Source organism: Muntiacus reevesi, chromosome 21 (genome assembly GCF_963930625.1).
Source record: "Muntiacus reevesi chromosome 21, mMunRee1.1, whole genome shotgun sequence".
Classification (NCBI taxonomy): domain Eukaryota; kingdom Metazoa; phylum Chordata; class Mammalia; order Artiodactyla; family Cervidae; genus Muntiacus; species Muntiacus reevesi.
In genome coordinates, this window is record NC_089269.1 from 44846961 (window position 1) to 44858759 (window position 11799).

An 11799-nucleotide genomic window follows, 5' to 3' on the forward strand; every position below is an offset into this window, starting at 1 on the left:
TCAGCAGTCATTAAAAACATAATTACTGGTACCAGACAACCTGGTTTGGAACTGCAGTTCTTCAGCTCATTAGTTGTGCAACTTGGGAAATTTATGTACTATTTCTATGCCTACATTATTCACTGATAAACTACAGATAACAGTCACGCTTTGAATTCCAAGGACAGAGAAGCCTGGCAGCCTGGCAGTCCATGAGATCACGAAGAGTCAGCTATGACTGAATGACTAACACCTCATATTACTGCTGAGGACCGAATAAATTAATATATATGTTGAACCATCTCTGAAAAAATAATATGTAGTAGGTTCTATATGTTGTTAGTTCTTATTAATTATTTTAATATTTGGGCAATTCAAGTTTTATTCAGGTACATAAGACAGTAAATAAGTGATTTATTCATTACAAAATATTTTAAATATAATAAAATATGTTTATTTGCCTAGATTGCAGCTAAAGATAGTTGCAATAGTTTCATGTAAAGAACATTATTCTTCCAAACTTTGATTGTCCATGAATTGCAAGAGAAACTAGCTTCAACACACAAAGACAGTAAATAATTGATTTATTCATTACAAAATACTTTAAATATAGTAAAATATGTTTATTTGCCTAGATTACAGCTAAAGATAGTTGCAATAGTTTCAAGTAAAGAACATTATTCTTCCAAACTTTGATTGTCCATGAATTGCAAAAGAAATTAGCTTCAACTGGAGTGAAGGCCAATCTCTTCATTAAACTACATTATCTGAAAGATGTAAAATATATGAAAATATTATACATGATCATCAAATTATACTTTGGTGGCAATACTGATTTTTCATTGGGCATATACGCCACTTCTCTTTAATCTCTGTGGTTGCTTTAAAAGTTGATACTTTAAAATCAATGCTCAGAGGATATCCTAGCAATCCAGAGGTTAGGACACCATGCTTTCACTGCCCAGGGCCCAGGTCCAATCCCTGGTCTGGGAATTATGATCCTTCAAGCCTTGCTGCACTGTCAAAATAACAACAACAAAAAAATCAGTGCTCAAATAACCTCTGAGGATGCTGAGCTCCAGTACACATCAGAATAAGCAAAGGTTTACTGGTTTATCCTCGATGTTATGGTAGGGATATATGTTTGAAAAGTGAAGTAGGCCTGCAGACTGAACATGAATGAACATCAACCACTCAATGGACTAGGGCATGGTTTCATACAATCCCCAGGGCAGAATGAGCAGCCAAGAGTTGTGTGACTGGTGAAGTCTGTGCAAACAATAAATAATTGACATAAACCCAATTTAAAAATGTTTGCTTGAAAGAGAAAAAACTATTTTATTACATAAGTTTTTCAAGGAGCTGCCAGATGTCACTCAAAGCACTTGCTTCACACTTGGAATCTGAGAGCACTGAGGTGGAAGTTTCCAGAAGTCAGTGGAAAGCATCCAGATTCCGCTCCCTGCTGCCTCACTGCTGTTTCAGAAGGCAGCGAGTAAGAATGACAAAGAGCAGCTCTCCTCTCACTCTGCTCCCTTTCTCTAAAGTGGACCATATACAAAGAGGTGGCAAAGGACACGCACTCACGTACCTAGTCTAGACTCTCTGTTCCAAGTGCCCATGAAACCGAGATTGAATTCACCAGTTTCACATTGGCAGCAAATGCGCAAACCTGGAGTCAGAAGGCATTCAAAGGATCCCAGCAAGAGTACTGGGAAGTCATTTCTAAGGTCTCTTTTCTTCACCAATCATTGCTATTATTACATTAAGCTCTTTATTAATGATACTGAAACTACTTGTACTCTATTATTGCATTACAGTACTATTTAAGATATTAAAACATAGTCAAATGTTGACTTGACAATGTTGTAGTATCCAAAATGTCAAAACAATTTTCAATGGAAATGTCTTAATTTGATATTATATGTAACTTTCTCAGATATATTTCTGAGAATTTCTTGACTAATAGGTATGGTTATTTAATTAATGTTGATTATTCATGGTATTGTTAAACTGATATATTTCATAATAATTTTTAACTAGAAAAGAAGTCAATTAAGGACTGGAAATTTTAACAGAAAGAGAAAATAATCCACTTTAACTTAAAATTATTTAATAACATAAATTCTAGGGGTGCATATCTTGTATATTAATAAAATAGACACATATTCATAACAAAACTTACAGATAGATAATTAATATTCATGTTGATCTTAATATTATATTGCTATATATGATATAAGGATATTTTAAATATTTATATAATAGTTTTTCACAAGGTAAAAATTCTAGTCAACTATATTTTTCTTTCTGTTTTTTTAAAAACATATATTCTTACTTTTTTTAGAAAGATTCCAGATTAGATGGCATGTGTGGTATAGAATGAAAAGGAGAAAAGAAATGGTTAATGGGAAGAGAATGTCGTAGTAATGAGCTAATGCAACATTGGCTCTCTTGTTAATTTCACTAAAGCAAACAAGCTGCAGACATTTGGGGAAAAGGGAGAACAGAGATTGTTTATATGAATTATCTGTCTGAATTCTGAAGGCGCTGAATGGACAAATGGCTAGAAAAACTATCTCTGCTTCTTGAGAATTATTCTTGATGCTTGTAACTTCACAGTTAAGCTTTTTTCTCTTCCTTTGTTTTTATTCAGCCATGGAAAATTAACTACATGCAAATTTGTATGTGTATGTGTATGCACACACTTGCTGGCTATAAAATGTTGCTGAGCTATATTTGTTCAACCCTAGCATTCCAGGCAGAGAATAGAAAACTCAACCCACAGCTTAATCCAGAGTCATGTTTCTTTCTTTTTTTATTTGATAAATTAAAAACTGCTCTATCCATGTAAAATATACTTTCACACTTAAGAATGAAAACAGGCAAACATGCAACACTCACATAAGCATATTTTGCCAACACTGGTACTAGGAAAAAATTAAAATGAAATGATATGCCAATGGATAAAAACATTTCTGCAACCTTGCCAAGAAAAGTTTAGGAATATGTCATGTATGTACTTGAACTGTTTGTTCTCGAGCTGGCTTTAAGAATGCAAGCATGGCTAGATGTCTCAGCTTCAGGCCCTAGAGACTCTGCTCACTCTCTTTTGTAATGAAAACATGAAACACTTTGGACAATCCTCACATGTCTCTCCAAATATGACACATTTTATTTTTGTCTTCAGCGATTGTATCTGAGATAGAAGATAGCTTAAAAGTGGGTGGAAATTTTGAGATAATCTGGTGGAATTCCTTAAAGCTTAATAAATTAAGGTGTTTCATGTAAATTGTCCTGTTTATCTTCTCCATATAGCATGATTTTATATATGGAAGTCAGAAAGTGTCACTAAACTTAATGATGTATTAATCAAAGCAAAAATTTATAATGTCAATTTTAAAATGAATACAATAGATCTCTGGCTATTAACATAATAACTATTGCAAGATTCAGAACTGTATTGCTTGTTAGAACAAGTAGCGGTGGCTTCCCATATGTCAATCCCAAACTCCCGATTTATCCCTCCCCTCAACCTTCCCCCTTTGGTAACGAGAGGCTTGTTTTCTAAGTCCGTAAGTCTGTTTCCTTTCATCTCTGCTTGTAATCTCTTTTTCTCTTGACCGTTCATCTAGTATTCTGGGATCCTCATAAAGGAAGCCCATAAAAAAGAGAAGAGAGTCACATATCAAATGAAGTGATTGATCTTAATCAAATTGAATTGCTGCTAACCAGTTCATTGGAACCCAGGGAATTGACTGGGGTGTTTCTTGGTACATTATTTCCCAAGAACCCTGGTCAATGGAAATTATAGCAACACAATAAGGACAGGGCCATAGTGGACACAGATTATGCAGGATTATCTCACCAGGTAAAGAGTTCCCTACAGCTGAGATCCTGGCAGATCTACAAAAAACAAACAAAAACAAACAAACAAAAAAACATGAACCACTTGCTAGGAAGGAGCTAGAATTACCTAGAATCAGGTCTCATGACTAGCACTGGAAGTGAGGACTACAGCAATAAAGTGTTATGTTAAATACTTATTTGTTTATTTCTCACTTTCCCTTCCCCCTCACTCTCCTACTGTATAGGAACATACTGGTGATATCTTCTGCTTCAGTTGCAGGTGGGGAGATAACTGAGTTGCCATCACCCTCTGCTGTGCTCAGTCATTTCAGTCATGTCCAACTCTTTGTGACCTCTGGACTGTAGCCCACCAGGCTCCTCTGTCATTTGGATTCTCCAGACAAGAATACTGGAGTGGGTTGCCATGCCCTCCTCTAGGAGATCTTCCCGACCCAGGGATCAAACCTTTATCTCCAGTGTCTCCTGCACTGTAGGCAGTTTCTTTAGCCATCATCATAGCTAATGAAAATGTGAGTGGTCTCTGGGTTGGGTACATAGCATTTCATCTGGACAAATCTAGGAGTGAATGCTTGATCTATCCCAATTACTTGTCCAGATCCATTTTTCACCTTTTTCTACCTACTGTGACATTGGAGGCTAATCTCTGTAAAAAATAGATTAGGTGTTTCCTCACCTTCGGTTTAGTTCATGGTAGTTACCATCAGGTCAGAGAAAGGGGGAAGAAGAGGTAGATGAATTTATTTTCCCATTTCCTTCCATAGGTGGACTCTATCAAGCTCTACCAAAGGCCACAGCTCCTGCAAGACAAGCTTTTCATTAGTTATTCTTCTGAGTTATAATAATCACTCTTTCTTCTTGCCACATTAGTGTCTCTTAAGGTTTGGGGTGTACACTACCTTTATCCACCTTTTTCTAGTTCCAGGCATTACTCTACCTTCAACTGGTTTCCTTGAACTTTGTCCAAACTGTTGGAAGTAACCCTCTCTATTGAACTTTCTTCAATTACCATTACTTTTTGCCAAAGAAATGGAATGATATGCAGTTGTCAACATTTAGAAACTGTGTCTATAGCCAAATCATATTTATAAAATAATCTGTTTTCTAATACAGTATACTGAAAAATCTTTTCCCAAACTGAAATGAGAGTAAATGGATATTACAGATAAGTAAATAAACCCGTAAGAAGGCTAAAAGTGGAAAAGATGTCTACAATTAGCAGATAAGAAATGTTAATAAAATTTTAGAACAGTATAGAGATCTAGAAGAGTAATCTAGATCAAAGAAATGACATTTTAATATAGGCATGCGTGAAGGTTGCAAGTGATTGGAGCTCTTAAGGAGTGGTGAAAAAATTAAACAGCTCTAACTCCGGAGTTATGAATTACAGAAAGCAGGAGAGAGCTCTAGGTGGCCCTGCCAGAATTTAAGCAAAGACCTCTTTACCGGCTGCTGTGTCATTCAGCTGTCGCCCCCTCCTCAGTATATGTGGCGTAGATGACTATAACCTTTTACCTTCCCACCTTCAATTTGAGCAGAAGATCCTCTTGGATGGTCCACAGAGGCAGTTGTGGTAGTTAAACTGAGAGTCAGAAAGCAGCAGCTAATTGTTTTAGATGTTCAATGAATCTGGGTGTTGGGAAGAAGGAAGAGAAGCAGTTCTAAGCAGAACAAATAAATCAACATACTTCATCCCCAAAGTAAAGTCCTTCTGCTTTATTGTCATTGTCAGCGTGCCTACTGTAAAAAGTGAATTTAACGTAAAGAAAGGCTTGCCTGGCAATTGGACTGGTTCACAGTCAGCTTTCTGTCCATGTGAAAGTGAAAGTGAAAGTCACTCAGTCGTGTCTGACTCTTTGTAACCCCATGGACTATACAGTCCATGGAATTCTCCAGGTCAGAATACCAGAGTGGGTAGCTGTTCCCTTCTCCAGGGGATCTTCCCAAACCAGGAATCGAGCCAGGGTCTCCTGCCTTGCATGCAGATTCGTTACCAGCTGAGCTATCAGGGAAGCCCTCTGTCCACATAAGAAGGGCCTTTAGTGCAACAGATCTATGAATCTGCAAAGCCGCAAAGAGATTCATCAGCTTAGCAGCTAATTTTTCAGTACTGGTGAGTGATACACTGAAGTTCAGCAGTTATAAAATCAAAACAGAGAAAATTAATGATCACAGGAGAAATGGAAAAGTGCAAACAATAAGAATAAAAAAAATCCATGTTAGTAACCTCAGAGAGATTTGGGAGTTATTGACTGCCTAAAATAAGAACAAGCTGTCCTTAAAAAATAAATAAATAAAAATGGCAAAGCATTTTTGGAAATTAAAACTATGATTACTAATACTAATTGAAAGGAATCAATAAGAAAGCCTAAAACAACGGACAATCCTAGTTTAATAGTCTGGAAGATAAACACAAGGATATCTTTCAGAATACAAAATGTGAAAGTGGCTTAACTGTGTCCGACTATACAATCCATGGAATTCTCCAGCCCAGAATACTGGAGCGAGTAGCCTTCCCAACCCAGGGATTGAATCCAGATCTCCTGCATTGCAGGCAGATTCTTTACCAGCTGAGCCCAAGAATACTGGGGTGGGTGGCCTTTCCCTTCTCCAGGCGATCTTCCAGACCCAGGATTTGAACCTCGGTCTCCTGCATTGCAGGCGGATTCTTTAACAACTGAGCCATCAGGGAAGCAATGGAAAAGAAATGGAAAATATTTTAAAAATCTAATGCCATCCAGCTATTTCCAGAATGTCAAAGATTCTTGGAGGTTCAGAAAGAAAGAAGAGAGACAATTGATAGGTACAAATAATCACAGAGATAATACAAAACATATCTCTAAGAAAAAGACTCAAATTGAAGAACTCCACAATTGCTAGAAAAACGAAGCAATACAAACTGAAAGAGGGAATTGTAAAATTTCAGGATTCCAAGTATGAAAAGAAAATCATAAAAATGTTTCCAAAGGGGAAAAATAAGCTACAGAAGAAAAAGGATCTGACTTCCTATTATAGCATAATATACCAGAAAAAATTTAAATATTTCATAAAATATATTTACTTAAAGTGCTCTATATAGGAAACTTGTCAGCTAAATACAAAAGGAATTTAGAAAACGTGTTAGGCTACAAGCTAGTGTCACATGTGAATTTTTTTTTTTTAATTTGAACTTATAATCCAGAAAACCAAAATAGGAAACAAGAAAGAAGTCGTGGATGGATCTGAGAGAATGATCCAAACTGGAGAGCAATATGAAAGGAAATCACAGAATGACTTGAGGGGGAAGGTAATATGTAAAATTTTACTTTACCAAAAATTTCTTTAGAAAGAAAATTACCCATTACCCAAATTTTATGAATAAGAATCACCTGTTGGTTTTTAAAAATTAAAGACATATATCCCTTTTACTCAATAACAACAAAGTCAAATGAAAAGTCTAGGAAAAAAAACAAGTTGTACAAGAATGGCATGATCCAAATATGAACATTTGTTTTAGGCAACTGACTGAGTGAAATAAATCATTTGAATTTGAATGACAATATACTGAGCATAAATGATGAGCCCAAGTGACACTAGAATTTTTCCTATGTGTTAAACAATACAGTTCTTTTAAGAATCTTGAAGTCAACATTACAATCATAAAATAAGTGTACATTTAATGAAAATAACTCTTGAAGCATTTAAATTCCTTGCTTAAGATCTCCTAAAAAATAGTGAAGAGAGAAGATTCTACCCAGAGGCAAAATGAACAAATTGTGGAATGGTAAGTTTCATGACTGTAAATCTAAATAGAATTAGATATTTGTATGTCAGGATATTAAAAGAATTCATTATTCCAGTGGAAAGTTGGATTAGAAAATGAATATATTTTCTTATCCATTTATCCAGCAAGTATTTATCAAGCTAATGTTATGGGTTAGACAGCATGTTCAGAATTCAAAGAAAAAATGTCTCAGCTTTCAAGACACATACAGTTTAGAAGATTATTAATCAAAGATAGAAGCATACTGGTAATCAACTGCTTTTTCTCTGAAATCCCTTCTCTGCTCATTACTGCTTCAGAGATTTTTTGGACTTTTGATCACAGTAAGCCCACATCAGCTTTTCAAACTAAAAATTTTGTAAGCAAATGAGAGAATAATGTTTGGATCTTTGAACATTAATCAACACGGTCAACAGTTTGTAATGCTTAATAATACTTCTATAATGCTTCTAGATCTGTCTTATTTCATAAAACATTTGAGAAAAGGGACATTTGAAAGAAGTAATAGGCCCCAGGACAGAAGAAATTGGAAGGATAAGAAACTGGAAAGGGAAAGATGTCTTTGCAAATCACAAGCTGAATTATGATCTTTCAGAGTGAGAAGAGATTGAAAACCATCATTTGTCATGATACTCACAGACTCACTTCTTACCAAGAAGATTTCACTGTATGATCATAGACAAAAATAGACTTTCCTAGTTTCATAGTATATTAAAGACATTTAAAAATTAATGAATTTTGTATGATTCATCCTGATTCAGTAATACTATTCAGCATAAAAAATGAGAGATTTCATGGCAAAGTCATTGATTCCCAGAAGTGGTATGTTTGCAAACAGGAACTCTTTCAGTTAATTAATTCTTTGAATCATGGAATTTAAGGGACTCAGTAAGCGTGAGCAGGAAAAACATTTAATTCAGTAAAATATTAACCACTGTGTTAGACCAGGAACGATAATTTTAAACGATGCTTTATGCCTCATTAACCTGTTACACATTCTATCAACACAGACTTAGTAGGCAGTTGAAAACCTTGATCACATTCTGAATATTCAGATTATAAAATCTTAAGATATAATCTCTTTTGACCCAACGGGCAAAATGCAATCCTTTAAAAAGAATAGCTGTAATATAGAAGGAAGTCTTCCCTATAGCTCAAGTGGTAACAAATCTGCCTGCAATGTAGGAGACCCAGGTTCGATCCCTGGGTCAGGAAGATCCTCTGGAGAAGGGAATGGCAATCCACTCCAGTGTTCTTGCCTGGAGAATGCCATGGACAGAGGAGCCTGGCGGGCTACAGTCCATTGGATCACAGTGTTGGACACAACTGAGCAATTAACACTACTGCTAGAAGAAAGTCATCCCACTTAAATGGAGATTATGTGTGCATTAGTTGCTCAGTCATATCCGACTCTTTGTGACTCTATGGACTATAGCCCGCCAGGCTCCTCTGACCATGGAATTCTCCAGGCAAGAATACTGGGAGTGGGTTGCCATTCCCTTTTCCATGGGATCTTCCCAACCCAGACATGGGATCCTCTCTCACTGCAGGAAGATTCTTTACCATCTGAGCTACCTGGGAAGCCCCCAGATGGAGTATATATAATAGTACAAAATATATTATATATAATATAATAAAATTGAATATGTATAATTTATTTTTTTCTTGAGACATTTTCTTATTTCAGCTGGTAATGAATTCTGTTGTTCTATTTACTGTGAAATTTCTCCTTTCATGATTTACTTGCTTCTTGATGAAAGTGAAAGAGAGTGAGAAAGCTGCTTATCATTCAAAAATGAATGTTCATTCAAAAAATGAAGATCCTGGCATACGTTCCTTCATCCATGTGGCAAGTGGATCCATGTGGCATCCTATCACTTCATGGCAAATAGATGGGGAAACAATGGAAACAATGACAGACCTTATTTTCTTGGGCTCCACAATCACTGCAGATGGTGACTGCACCCATGAAATTAAAAAACTCTGCTTCTTGGAAGAAAAGCTATGACAAATCTAGACAGCATATTTAAAAGCAGAGACATTACTCTACCGATAAAGGTCCGTCTAGGCAAAGCTATGGTTTTCCCAGTAGTCATGTATGGATGTGAGAGTTGGACTATAAAGAAATTTGAACACTGAATAATTGATGCTTTTGAACTGTGGTGTTGGAGAAGACTCCTCAGAGTCCCTTGGACTGCAAGGAGATCAAACCAGTCAATCCTAAAGGAAATCAGTCCTGAGTGTTCATTGGAAGGACTGATGCTGAAGCTGAAACTCCAATGCTTTGGCCACCTAATGTGAAGAACTGACTCATTTGAAAAAACCCTGATGCTGGGAAAGATTGAAGGCAGGAGAAGAAGGGAACGACAGAGGATGAAATAGTTGGATGGCATCACCCACTCAATGGACATGAGTTTGAGCAAGCTTTGGGAATTGGTGATGGGCAGGAAAGCCTGGCATGTTGCAGTCCATGGGGTTGCAAAGAGTCGGACAGGAGTGAGCAACTGAACTGAACTAAAATGAATGTAACAAAGTGGAATAATCATAATCTTTAGAAAATTAGTGCAACTGAATAGGTATATTCTCCTAATTTATAAAAAGAATTTTCTATGAAATACCAGTGTGTTTGTTTAACTAAAAAATATTTTAAAAGATAGCTCAATAAGTAGCAAAGAAAAAAACACTGAATATTTCTTGAACCAAAGGCTTCATAGGGATCACCCCATTTAAGTCTATAAGTCAGATATTTCTATTATTCTCATGCTGTTCTTCCCAGGACCACACAGCTATAAAGAGATGGAACCAAGGTATCATTCATCAGGAAGTCAGATTCCAGAGGTCCGAGCTTTTAAACATTGTAAAATGTTTAAGTCCTGAGTCCTGAGTCCTGAGACAGGTTCTCAATGCACACCAAAAAATGATAAGTGTGATGTAACAAGACCATCTGCATAGCATAATCATGTTTTGCTAACATACATACACAGATGCAGAAATGACCAAAAAACCAGGCACCAAAATTGTAATCATGATTATAACTGGATGATGATATCATATGTAACCCTTTTTATTTTGTTCTTTATGCTATTCTATGCATTTCCAACCTTACAGTATATTTACTTTTTGGTTACAAGAACTGCAGCCATGAAGTTAAAAGATGCTTACTCCTTGGAAAGAAAGCTATGACCAACCTAGACAGCATATTTAAAAGCAGAGATATTACTTTGTCAACAAAAGTCCATCTAGTCAAGGCTATGGTCTTTCCAGTGGTCATGTATGGATGTGAGAGTTGGACTGTGAAGAAAGCTGAACGCCGAAAAATTGATGCTTTTGAACTGTGGTGTTGGAGAAGACTCTTGAGAGTCCCTTGGACTGCAAGGAGATCCAACCAGTCCATCCTAAAGGAGATCAGTCCTGGGTGTTCATTGGAAGGACTGACGCTGAAGCTGAAACTCCAATACTTTGGCCACCTCATGAGAAGAGTTGACTCATTGGAAATGACTCTGATGCTGGGAGGGATTGGGGGCAGGAGGAGTAGGGGATGACAGAGGATGAGATGGCTGGATGGCATCACCAACTCAATGGCCATGAGTTTGAGTAAACTCCGGGAGTTGGTGATGGACAGGGAGTCCTGGTGAGCTGCGATTCATGGGGTCTCAAAGAGTCGGACACAACTGAGCTACTGAACTGAACTGAACTGAACAAGAACTTGCTTAACTGATTCAGACATATTGAAATCCTTGCCAATATTTTCTTGTAATTTTTTAATGGCATTTTCCTGATGTGGACTGTTTTTAAATCTTCATCAAATTTGCTACAATATTGCTTCTGCTTTTGTTTAGGTTTTTTGGTCACGAGGCATGTGTGATATTAGTTCCCCGACCAGAGATTGAAGCCACACCCCCTGCATTAGAAGACCAAGTTTTAATCCCTGAACCACCAGGCACATCCCAATTTCCCCATAAGGTTAACAATTATTTGATATAACCTAATAGCAATATATTATTACAATAATAGACAGAGTGATTTTTTTATTTGCTTTACTAAGCCAAAGTATATTGATGATTTTTAGAGATATGAGGGTTACTAAGAAATAGTACAGTCGAAAAATTCCTATTTTGCCCTTGGAAATAAATATTATTCACAGCAACTTTAACTTGTTTGATTAAGTTTCAAACTGACATTCCTAAACA

At 36.5% G+C, this 11799-nt stretch overlaps 1 long non-coding RNA gene across 2 annotated transcripts; it reads right to left on the reverse strand.

The window, feature by feature from the left end:
• Positions 1–724: 724 nt before the first annotated feature.
• Positions 725–8440, reverse strand: LOC136152304 (uncharacterized). Of its 2 annotated transcripts, XR_010660198.1 has the most exons (4): positions 8247–8440; positions 5293–5475; positions 4523–4646; positions 725–997 (listed from the first exon to the last, which is right to left on the reverse strand). It is a non-coding gene; the product is annotated as an uncharacterized lncRNA (long non-coding RNA). The 2 variants fall into 2 exon arrangements; XR_010660197.1 differs by having other exon boundaries at positions 4523–5475.
• Between the last annotated feature and the right edge of the window lie 3359 nt (positions 8441–11799).